The sequence below is a fragment of the Trematomus bernacchii genome, unplaced genomic scaffold, assembly GCF_902827165.1.
Source record: "Trematomus bernacchii unplaced genomic scaffold, fTreBer1.1, whole genome shotgun sequence".
Lineage (NCBI taxonomy): Eukaryota > Metazoa > Chordata > Actinopteri > Perciformes > Nototheniidae > Trematomus > Trematomus bernacchii.
The window spans coordinates 487,065-511,245 of NW_022987802.1; the positions used below are offsets into that span (position 1 = coordinate 487,065).

General features: G+C 43.1%; 1 pseudogene; it reads left to right on the forward strand.

The window, feature by feature from the left end:
• Nucleotides 1-4,977: 4,977 nt before the first annotated feature.
• LOC117498302 lies at nucleotides 4,978-12,404 on the forward strand (annotated as a pseudogene).
• The last annotated feature ends 11,777 nt before the right edge of the window (nucleotides 12,405-24,181 follow it).

Below are 24,181 nucleotides of genomic sequence, written 5' to 3' on the forward strand. Positions count from 1 at the left end.
AAGTTCATGTCCAAGCTGGATGAACCCAGGCTTCTGAAACGTTTCCACTCAAAGGGAGGCAAGCATGGGCTTAAAGTTGCAGGCTATTCTTCTCATGGTATGTTACAATGAGTATAATGTTTGCTACCTGTTTTTTGTTGAGACCTTTTGAAATGTTTTGTAAATGTTATTAGATTCAGAATTTATTCAAATTCATTAAGTTTAGTTGTTGACATTGTTGGAAATGTGTATAATCAATAATGTGTTTATTTTGCATAAAATACAGAACATTATAGCCATCATAAACGTAGACTTTATGGCAAAACGATTGAATTCCAGTAGATTGCACATTTAAAGTGGTGCACATTTTGCTCACTACCAAAAGTTCAGGTTTGAGACTTGCCAAAAAGTGCTTTGATATCGCTGATTCTGTATAACGTTGTTAATGGGATACCAAAACCCTCAACCTGCAATGGTTATGTTTTTAACAGTTGTTTTAAGCACAAAAAAAGGTAGACTGGATTAGAAGTGACGGGAAGCCTTTCATTAAACTAGTCAATCACATCAAGGACCCTTAATAGGGATTTAATAGTTATCTAAGGAACCTAGGTAGCTTTGACACATTTTAGTTAAATGGACGAATTTGACACCATTAACTTTAATAAAGTTTATTTTTTGTCATTTCAGGCTCCAAGCAATCCCAGCATCGACATGAGCAGAGGTCTTGTAATTCGGTGTCTGCATTTATACACAGATGCTGGAATAAAGATTTTGACTGAGCACTTAAAAAAGCCAACACCTACGACTCTCTACCTTGATGCCACAGGCAGCGTGATACAGAACATTCCTGATCAAAATAAGCGGGTCTTGTATTATGCTTTGCTTTTGCCCGGAATGGGTAAGGATGAGTGATGGGAATTACGGCTCTTTGAAGGGAGCTGGATCTTATGGCTCCGTTCCTTTCCGAGAGCCGTTCAAAAGAGACGTTTTTTAAGGGGGCGGGGTTAATAGGTTTATCTGCGAAATAATCACCAGTATAATGATTGACTGTATTGCCAGAAATCTACTTTTACTCACAGAAAATGTATAACTTGCTACATCTCTCAGCCAGCCAAACTACTACTCAAGCAGCATGCGTTATGCCATCATCTATACGGCAAATTGGCATTCTGGAAAGCAAGTTCCTTTTAAAGGCGAGTGGATTTATAGCAGGCAGTGAACCAACGATAAAAAGAACGGCTCTCACCAAGTACGACTCGGTTCCCTTCGTTCGTACCAAAGAGCCGTTCAAAAGAATAGGATCGTTCGCAAACGTCACATCACTATTAAGGATAAGCCTCCCTTGCCTGTCACAGAACTGATCACCAACAGCCATTCCATTCCATCTATTTCCCATTGGCTCATGGAATTTAAAAGAAAGTTGTCTTACACAACAAAAAGAAAGATAGCACAGGTTGAGACAGATTATAGTTGGGCTCTGATAAACAGTGTGCTTCTGTCTTTTAACAGGGAAAATATGTCAGTGTACCTTGACAGAGCATTTGAGATAAGAGGCTCATCTCAATGTCCCTCCTCGACTCCTCTCTCCCCTCTCCTCCGGGACTTGACCCGGAAATCGATCAAGACACGCCATGTTGAAGGACGTCCCAATCGCTTAAATGCACACGGAGGAGTCGGTGAGGGAGGAGGCTTCCAGAGGAGACGAGAGCGAGGATACACGAGAGCAGACTACGCGGAAGTGTTTTCACTACTCGCGCATCAGAGCTCCGCCCCCAGCTGCACAGCCGTCTGCTCACTGCAGCTGTTCTTACCGTTAAAGGAGGATCAGTCATTAAATGTTTAAAGTGCTTCATTAAGAGTACAATATATTAAATCTCTTAAACAAATGAGGAGATCATACTCTATAAAAACATTAAAGTGTGTGAAATATACTTAAAAATGTAATTAATAATGTTTTGATTATAAAATAATAACTTACAGTTCTTACTTGTGGTTTGTGACGCATGTGTGGTAGACCCTCAGAGCGTCCAACATTTAGGATATATACAAATACGGGTAGCATAACTAATACATATTTTAGAGATTTGTGTCTCTCTTCTGTAGGACAAATTAAATAACATCCAATACAAACGTTGATCTGAAACGAGCTCAAATACCATAATGAAATTAATCCATCAATTATTATTATTGTTATGATTATAATTATAACTTAAATGAAATGTTATAGCTGGTAAAACAAATACAATATATATAATGTATAGAAAACTATAATAAAGAGATGAATGGAAGACATGGAAATCATTTCAATGTGAAACTAAATCCCAGGTTTGAAGGGATTTATGTGGAGGGGAGTCCAGTGACAGGTGATACACTGCGCGCACCAGAAGTAAAGGGCGTTGTTTATGGTGAGTGAACGAGGACATCCCAATTAATACCTGAGGACTCCTCTGTCCTCGCGTCTCTTCCTCGTGTCTCTCGCGTCTTACGGAGGCGGAAGGGACGCGAGTGAAGGAAAGGAGGAGGTGAAATATTCAATTGAGTTGAGCCTAGTGTCTGGACAAACTGAACTGATTCCTAACTTCACTGTGCTGCATCTGTGCTCTGCTCATATCACGAAGGCTGTGTCACAAGCATTTGGCAACAAAACTGTAGACAGAGGCACACAGGAATATGCAACATTCTGTTTTGCGTACATCCTGAACTGCACAAGTATGCAGGAAGCCCTTGACATCTTTTATCATATGTGTGTGCTTTTTGATGCAGAGGAGTACACTCATTTGGTGAAACAGAGCAAAATGTACCTCGACAAGTGCATTTTGCAAACTCGGGACGTGAAACTGGAGGAAAGTGGACATGTAATGGGAGAGGAGGAAAGCAAAAATAAAAAATCTGCTCATAGCATTATTGGAAAGTCTCCTTTTACACAAGCTTTTCAAGTCAGACGGGACCAAGCAGAGTGTGACATTCTCTCTGACGATGCTGTTCATGTAAAAAACCACTACCTCTGTCCTGGTGTCATTGATGTACTGTTAAAAAACGACATGGGGATCTTCCCATTGTGGAGTGGTTTGTTGCTTGGGGATCTGTCGTGACATAGAAAAGGTACAACCTCTAAAAAAGATGGAAGTCATAAAACCAGGGATACCAACTGCCATGTTGAGCTCTGGTTTGGGTTGGACAAACACTCAAAAAGTAGCTGAGACCAGCAGAGTTCATCTCCAAAATGTATGCCTCAATACAAGGAAGATACGTAGAGCACATTGAGCAATACAAGCTGCTGGTCACATGACCTGGAAGTTATTGAATAAATATGCTAATTTTCCCATAAAAATATTATAATAAAAAGAGGTGTGTCCTACACTGAAAAAAATGACTTTTTGGCTTTGTAAATATTACTTTGATTATGTTTAAATTCTACAATACATTACTATTTCAGTAATTTTACTCAAAATGTCACCTTTTATTTAATGTGTTACTTTACTTTAATTACTAAGTAATTTTGAATCTTCATTTTGATAAGTGAATTTTAACAATAGCACCAAGTAAATATTACGTAAAGTATTGTATTGACTGTACAACCTGTTAAAGCTAGTAAAATGTACATGGGCAATGCAAGTTAACTGTGGGTGACGTCAGAGGAGAGTTTGTTCCCGCGCACGTTGCCCCCACAGACATTGTTGGAGTAGAATACCTCTGCTACGCGCCGTTCGTTGGATGAGGCTGGATCTCTATTAAATTAAGAAAGGAATTGAAAACACCGGAATCAAAGTTATAACAAATTATCTGAGTTTACTTCTAGTAGGAAACCAAACACATATACAAGTTATACAGAGTACTCGAGTACTCCGGGCTTCAGGCCTGATGATGCGGTTTTACAGGTAGACAGACCAGCTTTCAGAAAACGAGAAGTATGGACTCCAGGTTTGTGAGGCGGTTTACCGTCTTCTAGCACCAGCTTTCAACAGACCAGAAGCATTTTACACTCAAAAACAACCGTATACATATCCCTATTTTGGGGCGGAGATGTGTTGAATTGTTCCTTCCCATTTTCCTCCCAAGCGAATCAGAGAGCCCCTGGGGAGGAGCTGTGTAAGCTGACCACCTCCCCCAAGTGTCCTGACTGGCTGGATTCGCTTCTGGTGAGGTCAATAGTTTTCACCAGGACTTGAAATTCCAAAGTCCCCTAAGGTCAAAAGTCAACGTTATCCCTCCGTCCCGATCTCCCCTCCCTACCTTTTCCAGGGGAGTTATCTCATAAACTTTTCTTTTTCAAACAATTAAACCTTTAGTGCCCCCATAAAAAGAGACCCAAATCTACCTTAAAAACAACATCTGGTGTGTTGAGGTGAAAGGGACAGGGTGTGTATATGACCCAGGAGTGTGATTACTTAAAACAGTTCAAACATGTTCACTAAAATACAATTCAAAATAATACATCTTTACTTCAATACAGTTTAGAATCATATCTTCTTACTTCAACATGGACAGTCCAGGACTCAGAAGGTTGACATTTGAGTGGAAGACTGCTTGGTCGACCATTTCATGTGAATATTCGTGGATGTGGAGTCATGTGAGTATGTTTATGTGCTTGGTTAACTTGTTACATTCCTGTTAGCTCAGGCATGGGCAAACTAAGGCCCGCGGGCCATATACGGCCCGTTGGGCTTTTTAATCCGGCCCGCCGAATATTGGTACAAGATTGTCCAAATTATAGTAAAGACTGCATTCATTTAGCCTTTTTCCTGCAATACCCGGCATTTCAGTTGATCCCACTAGATGGCGCACTCTAGACACAATTGACCTTTGCTGGGGGGTATACTACGAATCAAGATTTTCGTTTAGCAAGCTAAGGGGTTTCCGGTCCTACGAAGCTGGTTCACTTTTTAGCGGGCTAGATAACTTATTCTGAACGGCTATCCTCCGGAGCCAGGATAGGTTCCAGGATAAGAGCTCAGCCTATAAAAGCTCCGCCTATCGACCAATGAAATCTCTGTGAAAATGACGTCGCCTTTTCTCGAAAACACTGTGGAGCTCGGATTGCGAGAGGCGCTCTCAGGCGGGAGCGGATCTTTAGGGAAAGAATAAACCCTTTGGCTTTCTCTGAAGAGTATTTGTATGAAAGATACAGGTTCTCGTCAGAAGGGCTGACTTATCTTTGTCAGCTCCTTGAGCCACATATTGCTAATGCCACACATCGGAGTTGTGCCCTTACGGGCCGTCTCCACAGCAGCGTTAAAAAATCTTGAAACGCTTCTGCCCATTCACTTTCCCTCACTTTTCGCCGAAATGCTTTGTGGGCAGGCGAGCGGAGATTTTCAGGATTTTGAGGATTCAAATGTTCAACTTTTGAGGCTGAGGTGGAAGCGTCAGCCAATCAAATCCCGTGTACGCAAATCTGACAGTTCAAGCTCTAGCCAATCAAACGGCGTGTATGCTGGGAGAGACATACCGCAGGTCATTTCCTCATATTCCAAAAAATGGAGGAGAAATTAGCGGTAGCGAATCAATCACCCGGTGCTTTATGACCAGACCTACCGGGATATAAACCGGAGGAGCCAGGCATGGAGGGAGGTGGCAGAGACAGTGGTAGGTTTTCGCCTGTTTTGGGGAGTTTATATCCAGTTTACTTCGGGCTTTTTTGCTTCGTATGTCGCGGGTGGGAGATTCATGTGATTGGTTGCTCGCAAAAAATCCTCAAGCTTCAGATACGCCCACCTCCAAGATTTTTTTAACGCTGCTGTGGAGACGGCCCGTTACAGTGCCGCAGACTGTATGTATTGCTTTGCGATTTTTTGCGACCGGAAGTTTTTTGTATTCTGTGGGTGATGCAGAGAATCTTAGCAAGAATACAGTCTGCAGTGCTATTCATAAGGTCGCACAAGCTCTGACAGGGCTCACAGAGTCCTTTATTGTGTTTCCTGGCACATGTCCCACGCAGATGATCAAAGAGGGGTTTTACAGCATGGCAGGTATGTGATTATATATTTACAGTGAATGTTGTTCCTATGACGTACACGTCCCGATGGCCAGTCAGAAGCTAGAATGCCAACCTAGAGAGCCAATCAGAACCTATAACGGGCTAAAGGGTGGTCCGCACGCATGGGCCGGTGCGTCTGAACCACCCGGGCTGAATTTGTGTCCCTGTACACTGTTGTATAATAAATGCAACCTACTATTTCATAGGGTTTCCCAGGGTGCTTGGCTGTATAGACTGTACACACATACCCATCTCTGCGTCCCTGGGAGAAAATGAACGATTATGTAAATCGCAAATCCATCCACAGCCTCAACATTCAGGTAAATCTTGCACATTCACTTATAGAACACACATTGAAGTCTGGGTGATAAAAGGAACTCACACATTTAAATATTCACACAGTACATGTTTCACACTTGGACTATCTTTCTCTATAACATGGACTCATTTCAAATGAACATTGATGCTACACTGACTATGATGCTCTTATTGTGGAAGTAGGCTTGTTAACCCCAAATTATTTTGCAGGCCACCTGTGACCACAGGTGTGTCATCACCAGCCTTGAGGCAAAGTGGCCTGGGTCAGTCCATGACTCGAGGATCTTCTCAGAGTCATCACTGTGTCACAAACTCGAACAGGGTATGGCAACTAGGGATGGGTACCGAGCCCCGGTATTAAACGGGCCCCGGGGCTGAATTATTAAAGACCGTGGTACCGTTAAGCTCCGACGTTATCGGTCTTTTTATCGGTACTGGAGACATCTAAAAAATATGTCATGTGTATTATTGCTACACAAACATTATATTGCAGTTTTAGTGTCGCCAACTCCGTTTCTAATACGCAAAAAGACTGCAAAATGCGTCATTTTTAGTATTTTCGATCTCTCCAATCCTGACGAGAGATCTCTCTCCCCCGTCTGTGTGCGAGGGGGCGGGGCGGTTTACACACACGCAGCTGCTACATGCAGCAACACACACACACGGAGGAGATGGCGGAGAGAACGCGCTCCGAGGTGTGGTTAAACTTTACCCGTCTCGCTCGTTGCCTAAAGTGCAATAAGAGTTTAGCATGTCAGGGCGGTAACACGAGCAGTCTGTCTAAACATCTTGCAAAAGTGCACCACGTTCAGACGGAGAAATGCACCGGGTTCGACTGTCTCTAGTAGCTCTGTAGCCCCATCCACGAGTAACGTTTCCACGTCAGGTATATTATGTATGCTAGCAGCAACACACGGAGCTAACTCAATGATTCAAACATGGGTTAATGATTAGAGGGAACTGAGTTATTTAGTTTGTTAAAGTTTCAGCTATTCTGTTCACAGTTCTGTCATCAGATTATTTAATATGATTTGTTAAAACATTGTTGTTTCTGTTGATGTGAAATATTATGTATTTCATTTAAATAAAAAGCAATGTTAGTTTTGTTCACAATTTGTTAATTTTCATTTAATTGTTTATTTGAATAGGGACAATGCACATTAATGAACACTTTAGACAAATAATGCTTCAAGTGTAAATATGCCGGATTGTAGCTTTGAGCTAATTTCCATCCGTAGTCCCTGACATACAACATATAGTACAGGGAGGTGAGCTTTAATGGAGCTTACCTGGAGTGGTTCCTAGGCTGGAGTTATCAGAGTCTAGCAGCTTCCTTGGGGAATCTTTCCTGGGAGAATCCAGGACCTTCCTAGGAGTAACCATTTTTGCCACGACGTTGTCCTTAGACTTTCTCGACGATGTTCATCGCATGAATAAGCGGCAGAATTAGGGCAATATCTGTGAATTACTCTCACACCCTACACACTACTGAAACCACAATCAGGTCATCTACGATCTACGGAGACCTGCTCCCGCCTGTAGAGTGGCTCCACGCTTCGGGCTGGGGCCTGCTTTCACCGGCGTGTGCTGCTGTGCGGAGGAGGATCTGCCGCGGCTGGGGCCTGCTCTCCACCTGTCCTGGTTCTGCTGTTACGGAGGCCTGCTCCCACCTGTCGTGTGTTCCAGTGTCGTGTGCTGCTTGCTGAGGAGACCTCTTATCCCGGGGATACCACGGAGGGACCGGTGCGCTTCCTCGCTGCTGCTTTCGCCTGTCCTTTGCTGCTGTTGAGGAGGAGGATTTTTTTTTGCCCCGGGAACATCGCGGATATTGTGTGCTGGTCTGGGAGGATGGCCCATATCGTGATTCTGCTGTGCCTGTTAACTGTTCTGGACTATGAGAAGATCTCTAGTCATCCTGAGAAGCCTACTGGATTCAGGTCTGTTCTGCCACCCGCAGTAGGCATCCCCTGCAAAGGGTCGGATGTGTTACACAAACAGTTACCGGTCACCTTGTCACAGACAATCTGCTCGACAAAATATGTTTGTCTTTTTTGTTTGCCTGCGATGATGGTACTTCAGGACTGCTTCTTAAGCTCAAATCACACTCTCGCAGACTTTTCCGGTGATTCTAAAATAGATGACAATTTGTGTGTGTCGATTAAGAGGAAAAGATGCCTGTTTTTTTTGTTATTATTACTGTCAGGAAATGTTCAACCTAACCCTGGTCCGCCCAGTAGTAGTAGTCAGATCGCTACTCCTGCTGATTTTAAAGCTAGGTCTGGGTTGGGTTTCATCCACTTGAATGTGCGCAGTCTGTTAGGTAAGCTAGATTTTGTCCGCATTTGGGCAAGCTCGACTGACGCTGACGTCATTGTGTTATCAGAAACATGGCTAAATAAAACTATTTTGGCCTCTGACATATCCTTAAATGGTTATAATGTGTATCGTACCGACCGGCCTAATAAAGGTGGTGGAGTTGCCATTTATGTTAAGAATAAGTTCAGTGTAACCACATTGATCTCCAAATCTGTCAGTAAGCAATTCGAATTGTTAGCCTTAAATATAGAAGTGGCAAAGGGGCAACAAGTCATGGTGGTAGGGTGTTACAGACCCCCCTCAGCTGTCAAGGACTCCTTGTCTTCACTAGCAACACTTTTATCACAACTAGACTACAAGGAAATAGTGCTACTTGGAGATTTTAACTGGGACTGGTTAACTGCAGTATCAGAGGATTTTAAAAACCTTTGTATCTCTTTGAATGTTACTCAGATTGTTGACAGTCCTACTCGCCCTAACGTTAAGTCCCCTAATAAATCATCCCTAATTGATCTCATTCTAACTAATGTTCCCTATAAATACCTATCTGTGGGAGTATTTGCAAATGATGTGAGTGACCACTGTGTTGTAGCCACAATTAGGGACACTAAGGTCCAAAAGGTTAAACCCCGTATTATTATTAAGAGACACATAAAACATTTTGTGGAGCAGGGTTTTGTTCATGATCTGTTTGGGTTTGATTGGGGAAGAGTCGATCTGTGTGCTGATGTAGAAACTGCATGGTCTTATTTTTATCTTGGTTTTATGGAAATTATAGATAGACATGCACCCCTACGCACTTTTAGAGTAAAGGGACGAGACAATCCTTGGTTTTCTGCTGAACTGTCCAGTCTCCTACATGAGAGAAACAAGGCCTGGGCAAAGGCTAGGAAATCAGGCTCAGAGGTTGAATGGCTGCGTTTTAGGCAACTAAGAAATAGCTTCACTTCACATGTCAAAAGTGCTAAGTCGAAGTACTATTTGTCAGTTACTACAGAAAACCTAAATAATCCTAGGAAATTTTGGAAAGCCATAAAATCGCTATCCACCGGTGAGATCCGAAATGAGCTACCTCCGTGCCTTACCACAGCATCTGGCTCTATATCGGACAGGGCTACTATGTTAAATTGTTTTAATGAGCATTTTGTGTCCTGCGGTTCTATGTTTGATTCTGTGACTAACTCTGCTTTTGTGAACACCACAGTCGGTGACTCTGAACAATGTGGTCTGGAAAACCCTTTCAGTTTTACTCCTTTTACTGTTGATGTTGTTCGTGAAGCTTTAACCAAGTTAGATCCTAAGAAACCGGCCGGCCCGGACAACGTGGAACCTTTCTTTTTAAAGATAGCTGCAGATTTTATTGCTCCACCTCTCACTACTCTTTTTAACCTCTCCCTCAGCACAAACACAATTCCTAAACTGTGGAAGTCAGCGTATGTCCTGCCTTTGCTGAAAGGAGGGGAGGCAACTGTTTTAAATAACTATAGACCCATCTCTAAATTGTCAGTTCTGGCTAAGGTTCTTGAACGCCTAGTGAGTGAACAGGTAAAGGTGTTTTTATGTACAAATGACATCCTGTCAAAACATCAGTCAGGCTTCAGAAAGCAACATAGCACCATCACTGCCACAATGAAAGTGGTGAATGACATTACAAGTATTTTAGATAAAAAGCAGAGTTGTGCAGCTCTATTTATTGACCTTTCCAAAGCGTTTGATACCGTCGATCATCACATCTTAAAGCAGAGGCTACTCAGTATTGGCTTATCCAGCCATGCAGTGGGTGGTTTGTGAACTACCTCTCTGAAAGGTCCCAATGTGTTCACTTTGATGGGCTGTCTTCTGAGTGGTTGAACATTGCTAATGGTGTTCCTCAAGGTTCTGTTTTAGTTCCACTTTTATTCTCCATCTACATCAATAGTTTAGGTGAAAATGTGGATGAAGCTACTTTGCATTTTTATGCGGATGACACCGTGATGTACTGTGCAGGTCCCTCCATTAAGGAGGCTGTTGTTAAATTACAGGCTGTTTTTTAACATTATTCAGACTCAGCTCTCTGAACTAAAGCTTCTTTTAAATGTTGAGAAAACCAAGGTAATGCTCTTTTCTAAAGCTAAAAAGACTCCAGAGACTGCTTTGGATATTGTGACTATGCAAGGACAAGTACTCCAAGTGGTTAGCTGTTATAAATACCTTGGTATCTGGCTTGATGATTGTCTTACTTTTAAACTTCACGTCACTAATCTGCTTAAAAAGCTGAGGGTTAGATTAGGTTTCTTTTTCAGAAACAAGTCCTGTTTCTCTTTTGAAGCCAGGAAAAGGCTAGTCACTGTGACCTTTTTACCTGTGCTAGACTATGGTGATTTGATCTACATGAATGCACCTGCCCATTGCCTGGAAAGGTTAGATGCCGCCTATCACAGTGCTCTGAGATTTGTTAGTAACTGTAAAGCACTTACTCATCACTGTACCCTGTATGCCAAGGCAGGTCTGCCTTCACTTACTGGTCGGAGGCTCAGTCATTGGTACATATTCATATATACAAAGCCATGCTGGGTAAACTACCTTCTTATATCTGCTCTTTGATCTCACGGAGAGTGGCAAGTAGCTATTGCTTGAGATCACAGGATGTGTTTTTATTACATGTGCCAAGTGCTAGGACTGTTCTAGGTACTAAAGCTTTTATGTGCGCTGCTCCTCTGGCTTGGAACACTATGCAAAAAATATTGAAACTCAGCATTTTGATTCCCTTGCATCAATTTAAAGCACGACTGGATGAAATATTATTGGATACCTGTAAATGTAAATAGATGCTAATGTATACCCCTGTAATTATGTTGTGATGTCCTTTTTGTTTTCTGTTTGTTTTTATATGTGTAACTCAATGTACCGCAGGTCTCCCTTGTAAAAGAGATCGTTGATCTCAATGGGATTTTTAACCTGGATAAATAAAGGCTACAAACAAACAAACAATAGTTAGTTTACCTAATTTTTCTCTCCAAAAGAACCGATAAGAGTACCGTTAAAAGACCGGACCGATAAGCGGTATCGATAAAAGTAGTAGTACCGTTAAAACCTTAACGATACCCATCCCTAATGGCAACTGTACATTCTTATTGTTTTGTGCTTCTTAAGCTGCCTTTTGTGTATACTTATGGAAATGTTCCTTTATCTTCAGGAGTCTTCAGTGGAGTGCTGCTCGGGGACAGGGGTTATGCCTGCCAGCCTTTCCTAATGACCCCCTATCCTGACCCTGGTGAAGGGCCACAAACCACTTTCAATGTGGCCCATACCAAAACCAGGGTCAGGATAGAAATGACCTTTGGACAACTGAAGGCCAGATTCACCTGCCTGCGGGGGCTCAGAGTGGCCCCTGAAAGAGCGGTTCCCATCATAACGGCCTGTGTTGTGCTGCACAACATTGCAACCATGAGGAATGAGAGGGCCCCTCATGCAATCCCCCAACCTCCTGATGTGGTAGACCCCATCACCCTGGACTACCCTACTGGCAGGGCTGTCAGAGATGCTATTGCATGTTATATTGGCCAATAACAAAAGAACACACACAGAGAGAGAGAGAGAGAGACCTTGGGTGATTTATGTCGGAGTTTTATTTTGTGAGGTATTCCTGACGGAAAAAGAGAAAAAAAACATATTTCTTGGTTTACTTTTTCTTTAAAGACAAAAGGGATTTGTGTTTTAGGTATCCTAAAAGATGTAAAGGTCACCTTATGCACCTTTCATTTGACTTGAAAAAAAATTACTGAATGTTACAAAATTACCTGTCTTTCTCTCTCCAATTTCTCCACCTCCAGCTTTGTTTTTTCCATCAACAGCTTCTGGTGCTCTATGAGGAGGTCGTTCAATTGGATGCTTTGGACTAGGGTCCGTTTGTATAGGGCCCGCACAGTGTCTGCTTCAGCCTGAAACACATGAAACACATATATGTTGCTTTAACATTCAAGCATGGCTCACAGCAAGAAAGCTGACAATTTTAAACTTGACTATACTTTTACATTTTGTTTAATTAATTACTTGTCGTGAGGGCCTAGATAAGGGCCTAGATGAGGGCCTAGATGAGGGCCTAGATGAGGGCCCAGGCTGCGGGGGAGGAATCTGCACCTGCTGTGGGGGAGGAATCAGCACCTGTAGCTGCGGGGGAGGAATCTGCACCTGCTGTGGGGGAGGAATCAGCACCTGTAGCTGCGGGGGAGGAAGAGTTCCTTCTTCCTGCGAATTGAGCAAAGCAAATATATTTTCAATACACAGTAGTTTTTTGTCCCATGTGCAGACCACCACCATGTGCAAGTAATCAGAAAGAATCAATTAAAGCAACGTGTCCACACCCTCTCTGCCAGTGTGTCATCCTCATCTAGGCCCCCCTGAAAAGAAGAAGAAATGTAAATGGTCTATTTTATCCATATTCATTATATATAATTGTGTTTTATAGCAACGCAGCTGTTTCAAGCTCCCTGAATCTTACCATGTATATAAAGGTGGTGGGAGCTGCTGCAACCAGGGTCTGTAGAGAACCCCCCTTCCACCCCTACCATCAAGGGCCGACCCTCATTGTTGCTGAGGGCCAGCTCCTCGGCAGGGGTGAAATCTGCTGGAGGAGGGCCCCCTCCTGTCTTCCTCTGGTCCTTTTTTTTCTTGTTGGCTGCAAGAATTGGGAAAAAATGTGACCGCTTTCCTATACAGTTATGAAACACAGACTAATTGAAGCAATACAAAACGTGTATTTTCAAGATCTCAAAAGAGGGAAATTTACCAGATTGAAGGATGTTCTTATATTTTATTTTGGTCTGTTCCCAGGTCCTTTTGGAGCCGCCGGGATTACACCTGAAAAACGAAACGAAAAATGTCATGTACAGCTTGAATTAAAAATAAATGCTATAAATTAAAAGGATAAAAAAAAACATTAGGCTTAAAGCATGGCTCAAAGTCCACTTGTGACCCTCGGGCGATGATATGATAAAGACAAAAAGGCTGCCACTCAATGATCAATTTGGTATTTTAATGACTATTTATCCGCTGAACTAGAAAATTAATCTGGAAGCGTGACATGACTGCCGTGCATCCAATACACTTTTTAAAGATGTGCAGCTGTGCACGCTGTTACATAGGACGTAATTTACTTACGCATTCACAGAGTCAGCAATTTGTTGCCAACCACTTTGGCGACTTTTGGCAGCCTTTGGCGACTTTGATCATGTGCTTGAAGTCCTCAAAGCGGCTCATTATTACACTTTGCTCCTCCGCTGTGAAGTACGCTGCTCTAGCCTTGTCCATGTTTGTGATTGGTCGAATGCTCCAGATTCCACCCATTTTATGTGAACGCGCACCTAACTAGATAGGACACGGCTGGCTTGCGATCGAGGTGATAGCCAGCGTCGTAGGACAGTTTAGCGAGAGCGTTTTTTTTTTTTGGATTTAGTCAGCCGGATAACTCAAAACATATCCAGGATATGTTGAACTAGATTCGTAGTATACCCCCCTGGAGTCTGGCCCCACTCGGCAATCCGGCAGTTCGAGATTAACCTGAGCAATAACAGTTCATGGCGAGTACAGCGAATACAAGTTGTAACAAGCAGTAGCGCTGAGCAAAGTGACTAGAACGCGACCACACACTTATATAAAGTCAGGCAACACTAACCAGGCTTAGTGTGATTCTGTTTATTTGACCTTACTTTAATGACCATCCGTTCACTGTTATTGACCATTGTGAAGAGGCAGACGTTTTCCTGTTTTGTATTATTGCAGCTATCGGATGGAATAAATACATGGGCTACATGTGGCCATCACAAGTAAAATCATGACGAAAACTACGCCGGTGAAATATGCGTGTATAAAATGGCTTATCCCACAATATGATAGCAACAAGTAGTCAAGAAAGTCTGATTAGCTTCGGTTGCTATGCTAACATCACCTGTAGAATGCCAGAGAAACTTTCCTAACAGCGTTGTGATGCCAAACAGCGTCAATTCAGACTGAAACACATTCACTGATGGGGATGCGGGATATTTATCAGCTGCTTGTGTGACAGTCGGACAGCGAAGACTTTCCAGCGGCCGATGCCGTGAGTTAACAGTAGACTAAACTCCGGTGGAAGAGCAGCACTGCAGCGGGCAATAATGCCGCTGAACCACATTAATAAACAATGAACCACGGCACTCTGGAGAAAGGTATAAGGTTGGAGAAGTAGTTATTTAATTGAATCTGGCTTCGTATGATTAAAAACTACCCGATGCAGTCCTCTATTGATGTTGTTGTGAGCGGTGTTGCGGAGAAAATCAGCGACGTAAAACGCTGTGTGGGTCATAAGAAGGCACGTAAACGGTTACGTCATGACGCAAACGATGACGCAATAATTCACCTTTGAACCTAATTCACCTTTAAACCTGCATCTGTAACAATGAGTGGACCAAAGAAAAGAGAAGTCGACAATGTTAATGAGCAGTGGACAGCTACATATTTGTTCACCGAAGTGCGATATAAGGCTGTATGTCTTATTTGCCAAGAAACCGTTGCAGTTTTCAAAGAATACAATATCAGCCGCCACTTTTCCACCATCTGCTACTGGCCCGGCCCGTCTGTCAAACTTTAAAACTCATAGTGGCCCCCGAGCCAAAAAGTTTGCCCACCCCTGTGTTAGCTTGTCAGCTGAAGTCAGTATTTGGTTATTAAAAATGTAAGGCTAAGTTAGCTAACATTAGCCGACAGATTAGCTGGCTAACTAGCTCGTTATCGTGCTAGCAAACTTAGCCCGGTTTCATGCAAGTTGCACATGTCAGATATAATCTTTATATATACGGTCTATGGATATAATATATTTTTTTTAATGGCTTATTTGAAGCTTCAAAGTTGTTCGCTACGACGACATTCACCGTTTATAATGGAAACAGAGTGGAGGGGTGCTTGAGGAGCAAATATGACATGTGGGGTACCTCAAGGCTCCATCTTGGGGCCTCTTCTCTTTAACATCTACATGCTACCACTGGCTCAGATCATGAAAAACAACAAAATAAGTTACCATAGCTATGCGGATGACACACAAATTTACATAACAATTTCAACAGGAGACTGCTCCAATTCAAAAACTGAGTAAGTGCATTGAACAATAAACCGGCAGGATGACTCCGCCCTTTGTCAGCGTGATTCTCAACCGAATTAGAATCCACATGTGATATTACGACATACCGGATTTGTTTCGGGTCCACAGAGTCGTACAGGCTTTCCAGGGTCTCAAATGTGAAGTCCCCGAAGCCAACAAGGGCCTGTCAGTCCCTCCTGACCAGGCAGGAGGGACTTCGCCCGCGCCTCCTCAAACGTCCGGTGGAACCTGACTGCCTCCGCAAAGTCAGGATACGCTGAGGAGTAGCGGGTGAAGGCGTCCTATAAATTCACAAACAGGTTAAAACTGTTGTCACTCTTTTAACCTGTTACGCACCTTCCGCCCGGTACCGGGCGGATAAACGCGTCATTTGCAGGAAACAACGTCTAAGGAATCTTAATATTGAATAAAACTATGAATGTGTTATATCCATGTAACGGGAAGAAACTCAGCTAACTGATCTTTTTAATTTTTTTTTTCAAAAAAAACCCACAATGCACTCAGCCTCTGAATTAGCCACGACGAAAACATGGAACGTAAAGCGGCACTTAAACTCACTCAGAACTCCCTTGTTACTTATCCTAGATGCACAACCAACCACTCTTTTTTGGTGTCCTGGAGACACTGAATCTAACGGTGCTCTCCTCAACACTCAGTGATAAACATTCGCGACGCTATAAACGAAAGCGTACATCATAACATTGGCTAAACCTCTCAAAGGTCAAATGTCACTTGTTTTGCATCAATCTTGATACAGGGTACTTATTATATGTTGTACTTTGGATTCCTAAAGCTTTTAGTCTACTAACCCATCATCCAAGGGTAGTTTTCACTATCTGTAAAAAATTACTTTTGGGCGGACACTATAATTTACAGTTTTTTACTATGTAAAATCTGAATTTTCTTTAAAATAAAAAACATTTATATTGATTCTGACACTTCTACATCCAACTCACAGGTTTATCATTACTTTGAGAACAAAGATTATTAATTTAACCCTTTTAGAAAAGAAGATATGGTCATTTGTTCTGGGAATGTCATTTTCGAGCCTGAGACCTGAAAAACAGGCTCAGAGTGGAACAGGTTAATGGTATTGTGAATCAGACTGAAGGACACCGCCTTGTTGGCCATCAGCGGGGACTGAGACCCTGTCCTCTCTCGCTCCTTCTGGTGGGAGGCGACCAGATTGATGGCGTAGCCCATGTCGTTCTCGTCCTGGTACCGGCCGAACTGGACCTTCCATTCTGGCTTCTTTGCCCTGTACAGGGCTTGGCTGGCTGCCTGCCGGGGGGCGAGGGTGGTGGCTTCGGCCGTGGCCTTCAAGAGGAGGGTCCCATTAGGGCTCCTAAATACCGGATGTTCCATCGACACAGAGTTGGACTCAGTTAGACCCAGGGCTCTCGACTAACTTTTTTCACCATCCTCCCGGAACCGTCCCGAAATACAATCTAAGCCGTCCCGAAATTAATGTGGATTAATTATTTGAGTAAATCAGTCAAACACATAAACAAAGGCCAAATATATTTAAAAAAAACACACAAGCAAGAAAGTTACTCTAATATTGAATCCAATCAAGTCCCATCCGATTAACAAAAAAATCCAACACTCTGTCCTGAAGACAGAACCCAGAGTAACCACTAACCAGGATGACAGTCTGTAACACAGTCAGGAGACCTTTACAAACTGCCCCGCCCCCTCGCACACAGACGGGAGAGAGAGCTCTCTCGTCTGGATTGGAAAGATCGAAAATACATCATAGACGCATTTTGTAGTCTTATTGCATATTAGAAACGGAGTTGGCGAAACTAAAACTGCAATATAATGTTCATGTAGCAATAATACATATGACATATGTTTTAAATGTCTCCAGTACCGATAAAAAGACCACTGTTGGTACCACTGTCTTTAATAATTCCGGCCCGGGGCCCGTTTAATACCGGGGCTCGGTACCCATCCCTCCATGGGGAGAGGCGCAGCATATTGCTAAGGACTAAATACGATGGAGAGTTCTCATCTCAGCTGCAATGACATGTCTGGAAACCCCCTCTAGGGTGCCCCATGCATAGCGCGCCGTCAAAAGCTGCTTCATAAGTTAAGTTTCGTTTCTCCGCACCGCTCCGGGGTAAAAAAAATGGTAGTTACATCACAGCTGTGCGGCTGACTGACAGCTGTAGCTACGTACTGTGTGTGTGTGTATTTCGCGGGTTGCTAAATGCTTTGTGTGTGTTTATGTTGACAAGGAGGTTTAATAACTGTGTACTACACAAAACGTGCAGTCAGTTTCATTTTCATCGCCGTTCGTAGTAGAGTTAGCAGGGTATTTTTATTTTAACTCAAGGGTTCAAGGTTCTTTATTGTCAATCTGACATAGCGACAGAGTAATTATGTAGTTGAAAATCTTATGTCACAAGCTTCTCCAACAATGCAACATAATAACATAATAACAATAAGAGCAAGAGCAATACAAAAAGAAAAATAGTTATAAAATAAAGTGATGATGTGGAATAGTGCAGTACGAGTCTATATACAAGTTATTGGAATGATATATATATATATTAGGTATTAGATACATAATACTGAGTAGCAGATGAATGTTTTGAAGTTGTTTCAACAGTTCAATTTTTTAACAGTCTCACTGCCCGCGGGAAGAAACTGTCTCCGAATCTTCTTGTCCTTGCCAGGATGCTGCGGTAACGTCTGCCAGACGGCAACAGAAAGAACAGTTTGTGGCTGGGGTGATGGGGGTCTTTGATAATCCGTAGTGATTTCTTCCTGAGCCGCTGGGAGTAAAGGTCCTCCATGGATGGCAGCTCCGTCCTGGTGATGTGCTGTGCAGTTTTCACCACCCTCTGTAAAGCCTTACGATCGAGGTCGGTGCAGCTGCCGTACCAGGCCGTCATGCAGCCAGTCAGGATACTCTCTATCGTGCACCTGTAGAAGTTGCAGAGTATCCTGGAATCCATTTTGAACCTCCTCAACCTGCGGAGGAAGAAGAGCCGCTGTCGAGCTTTCTTGGTGATGGTGGTGGTGTGAAGAGACCATGTCAGGTCCTCAGTGATGTGGACCCCAAGGAACCTGAAGCTTTTGACTCTCTCCACCGTAGTCCCATTGATGGCGACGGGGGCGTGTCCCTCTCCCTGCTGCTTCCTGTAATCCACAATCAGCTCCTTTGTTTTGCTGATGTTGAGATGGAGGTTGTTCTCCTGGCACCAAGATGTCAGGTTTTCGACCTCCTCTCTGTACGCCGTCTCGTCATCGTCTGTGATCTGGCCGATGACGGTCGTGTCATCAGCAAACTTCACGATGGTGTTGGAGCTGTGTGTGGCCACGCAGTCGTGGGTGAACAGGGAGTAGAGGAGAGGGCTGAGCACGCAGCCTTGAGGGGCACCGGTGTTGAGAATCAACGATTCAACATCCCAAATTCGCCCCAAAATGTATTTGTATCCTCCCCGACCCGATGTTTTTTCGGCCCCGGGACGACGGGACGTCCTTAAGCTCGAGCCCTGGTTAGACCACTACCACAAATACAATGAAGTACTTTACTGTTGAACTCAGTACTAGTTGGACTTCTACCACAATACTATGAAGTTATTTTACTCATTACTTTTTCAGTTATTCTCCGTCAAACTCCTGTGACAGAAAATCTTTTTATCTCTCATCAAATATGGCAGAAAACATTTATTATTGTACTCAAGGTTCAAGGTTCTTTATTGTCAAACTGACATAGCTACAGAGTAATTATGTTGTTGAAAATCTTATGTCACAGGCTTCTCCAACAATGCAACATAATCGTCACATAGGCCTACCATACTATGCATCACACTTTGTTTTGTCCTTTTTTTGCTCTGCCTTGTGCACAGGTTGTGACAGCATGTGTCATTTTACACAACATCTGTCGGGGTTGGGGACGACCTACCTCGAGAAGACGCCACCCTGGAGGAGGACAACGAGCCACCTGCTGCGCATCAAGGTGGTGGGGAATGTGAGAGTGGAGCAGCATGGCGTGCGGCCCTTGTGAACGAGGTGTCCGCACTTGCTGTTGCTCCACTGGGCTCAAATCCCATGTCACAATCTGCTTATGTACTTGAGTAACTGTATTTTGTAAAATGAGCATCTCCCCAGGACAGAACCACTAAACTAACATAACACTTTCTCCTTCTGTTTGCAGCGTTGAAGAAGTCCTGGAGGATAAACAGCCACAACATCATCAAATCACCAATTCTGCCTACATGTGGGAGATGGACCCTCTGGCAGGAGGCTGCGTTCCATCAGGACCAAAACCTCTCTCCACCTGAACAGTTAATTCCCCTCCGCTATCGGCCTCTTAAACAAGGCCCGGCCTCCCCACTGACACTTTACCTCAGCCACAACGCAGACTCTATATGCATTACATTAATGCACACAATGTTCAAATATTGCTTACTGCACATATTTCATGTTATATTCTATAATTCACTGCATTCTATTTCGCTGTAAATTACTGCTTTGCTTTATTGTATTGCTATTTGTTTACAGTGTTGTTAATATAGTTCGCTATCTGTGTACTTATTTTCTTTTTTTGTTTTATATGTTATGTATGCACCATGACATCAAGTCAAATTCCTCGTACGTGTGAACCTACCTGGCAATAAACCTGTTTCTGATTCTGAATAATATATTTAAGCAATAGCTCACGACATGCCGTGGTATATGCTCATTATATCACAGCTAAGGGGCGTGGTTCGGCACGACGCGTTATAAAACGGTTATCAAGTGTGGCAATATGAAAGAAAAATACACACTCTAATTTAAATAGTTTTTATTAGTAAATAATGATGTTCAAAATAAAATAGTCCCTCCGTTGCCTTCTGCACAAAACATAGTGCGAGGTGGTTGCTATGCAACAACACTAACAGCTAGCGAACATATTAGACAGAGAGCGTTGATCCATTATTTGGCTATTTATTTACATTAATGTGTATGTTGCCGTTTATTGTGCACCCACTGAAAAACTGTCCAGCATCAGTAGAATGGCTTACGAGGTTACTTGTATAGGTTGAGGTTGTTCTAGGCTGTTGCTTGGCGAGAATATTGCTCCACTTTCTCCGGTCCCCGAGATTCAGCTTCCAGTAGCTCTGGAGAGAGCTTTCGCACCTGTGGCCACTAACGGTCCTCATTTCTCTGCTTTGTTTGAAGACCCGCATCAGAAAGCTTTTGAATGGTGGTACTTTTCCAGTTGGTCTACCTGCTCTTCACGTAGCCCTGCATGTAGTTGATAGCGTTTTTGCGGACCTTTTTGATTACCGATTTGAAAACATCTTTGCTCGCTTAGCACAATTCCTTATGTCAAACCTTGGAAAGTATCTAGCTATCCCTGCCCTAATGCCAAAGTAACTGGCAACTGAATATGTTTTGCCATTTGGTGTTGGACCGTTGCGTAAAAAGGAGGGTTTCTGCCCCGTTGCTTCTCCGCTGTTTTCTTGTCGCAGTTTAAAAAGCAAACTGCATGGGGATACTGACTTGTTGTGAAAAGTAACTTCAATTCTACCCGTGATATACGCTCATTATATCACGGCTAAGAACCAATCAGATTGCTTGATTTGACTTGATATTTTATAAATATTCATATATCATACTTGATGTCTGCATAAAACACAAATCTCAACAAAAGAGGCAAAGTCAAAACAAGGTTAATTTTCATTCCATTTCAATGTCATTTTTTATTTTGGGGCAAAACGCTCTAAGACAGCCAAGAACTTTTCAGACCTTTCTCGGGCCTCTGCTGCTCTCCTCTCCTCTCCCTCTCTCTGATAGAGGATGTCCTACCTTAACAGATTAAGGTAGGGATCCTCTCTCACCCTCTTTTTCGTTCCTCCTCTCCTCTCCGTGTCGTCCTTCTCTTTTTCCTCCACATCCTCCGTGTGGCTGCGGGGTGGAGACGGCAGAGTTGGCTGCAAATGGCCTCCGACAGGACACGGGGAGCTGGCGTCGGCCGGAAAGCCAGTACTGGAGCCGGAACCGGAACCATGGCTGCTGGGGCCAGAACCATGGGTACTGGGACCAGAATTGGGACTGCTGGAGCACGGGCTGGAATCCTAGCCTTGCATCTCCTAGAAGCCTTTTGGAGGATCCGTGGACAGACAAAACTAAAATCGTGACAGCAGTGACGGAGGAGGAGGAGGAGGAGGGATGTGGCTGCTCCTCATCTGGAGGAGGCAGACCCACCCCTGAAGGTCCCGGCACCTCCGGGATGTTGTACTTGAAGGGCTGTCCTTTTCCCACCTGTACAAAGGACAGCCCTTTTGCTGGCGGGAGAGCCACAGCTGCTGTAAGGATGACACCAGTTCCCTGCAGTAGCACAGACACCCCTCTGTCTTTCTGGCGCTGAGAGAACCTGTAAGACAAACCCAGGCAGATGTCCTTCAGCTTTTTAACGGAAAGAGAAATCCCAGTACGGATTACAAAACCACCAACAAAGCTGCTGGTTAAACTCACCACTGGGACAGGTTCCTCTGGTTTAGCTCAAAGAGCTGGATCTCGGTCTGAGCCATCAACCTCGGGCTGGCCAGCACTGCCTCTCTTATGGCCACGTAGTCCGTGAGGATGAGGGACCACGTGGCAGCGGGGTGGAGACGGCTGCAAATGGCCTCCAACAGGCGGCTGGTGCTGGACCATGTTGCAGGGCCAGAGTTCAGTCCGAGAAGACAGCTGACTCACGGAGAGGACAGTGAGGGTTAATAGGCAGCAAATATTTAGTACAGGAAACAGGAATATTTTAAGCGAGTCTTACCGTTGGAGACTCTCCTTCCCAGGACAGGAGGTGTTCTTCCCCTTCGCTGTCTTGAACCGCCCCTTCGGCTGCCTCTCCCGGTGTCTGGGAGGGTAGACGACTTGTCGCCTGTCCGGCTCCGTGGTAGAAGTCCAACGAGTACTGAGTCCAACAGTACCAATCTCATTAACCTCTTAAGCACGGCGGTCCCCCCATTGGACCCCTCCCACCGTTTTGTTTTCGAGATAATGTCTCAGGGCTTCTTAACATTTATGAAACTATTAATGTGTAGCACCAGATTAACGGGAAGAATCTCAGCTAACTGAAGATATGAACAATTTTTACCAAAACAAAACACAAGTCTCATAAGAAGGGTCTAAATGACCCCTGAGCGAAAAAATTCTAACACACAATTCAAGATAAAAATACCCTTATTACTTATCGTAGCTGCACATACAATATAGCCGATTAAAGCTGAGACTCCACTGATTATTTAGGTATAGTATCATCACTGAGCGATCCGAACTTGCGACAGGGGAAGCAAACACAGACATCACAACACGTACCTTTACGGCGCTTTTACGGCAGATCATCTCACCGTAGCTGTCAATTAGGTCAAAAGACGTGTTCAATGGCATTAAAACGAAAAAAAAAAAATCTACAACTGTTGATCCATAGGTTGATAATGTACCTGTGCCTTTAAAAAAATTATTTATAATCCATAATTCCATTTTTTATGTAAAAATTGGAGCGGAAAAGTTAGCTGCTAATGGTAGCCACCAGAGTGTATGCAGCTTCCGGTTTTGGTAACGCGTCACTCTCACTCCTTATTTGTTAACGTTTTGATGTGTATATAACTTTCCCTCGATTCCATTGGCTCTAGCGGTTATAAAGAGATTTCATTCATCAAAATCGAGCAAGGGGGGCCAGAGATAGGGTTTTTGGCTAAATCTCTCTAAAAAGGTCAAATGTATCTTGTTTTGCATCAATCTTGATACACGGTACTTATTATATGTTGTACTTTGGATTCCTAAAGCTTTTAGTCTACTAACCCATCATCCAAGGGTAGTTTTCACTATAAGTAAAAAAGAATTTTTGGACGGACACTATAATTTACAGTTTTTTACTATGTAAAATCTGAATTTTCTTTAAAATAAAAAACATTTATATTGATTCTGACTTTTCTACATCCAACTCACAGGTTTATCATTACTTTGAGAAAAAAGATTATTAATTTAACCCTTTTAGAAGGGAAGATATGGTCATTTGTTCTGGGAATGTCATTTTCGAGCCTGAGACCTGAAAAACAGGCTCAGGGCTTAACAGGTTAAGAACTTATGGCAGTAAATCATTTTATCTCTCATCAAATATAGCAGAAAACATGCGTTATTGTACTCAGGAGGGGAGTTTGACAGGATTAAAACTGTAATCAGAGCACTCTCATCACATCCCCACAGATGTTCTCACATCTGTTTCTACCGGAAATCTACGTGAAGTGGTTGAACAGTGTAATAGAAAAATATTATACTCACTTACCTACTTTAATAATATCATTGTTGTTCTTATTTGCTAATGTTTATCTATATGTACTACTTCTCACACTTCTTAGTTAAAGTGGACCTATCATGCTATATTTTAATAATATAGTGTAGGACCATACCTATATAAGGCATATTTATACTTTTTTTTTCTCAAAATACCAAACAGATCATGCATTTTAGCCATGCCTCAT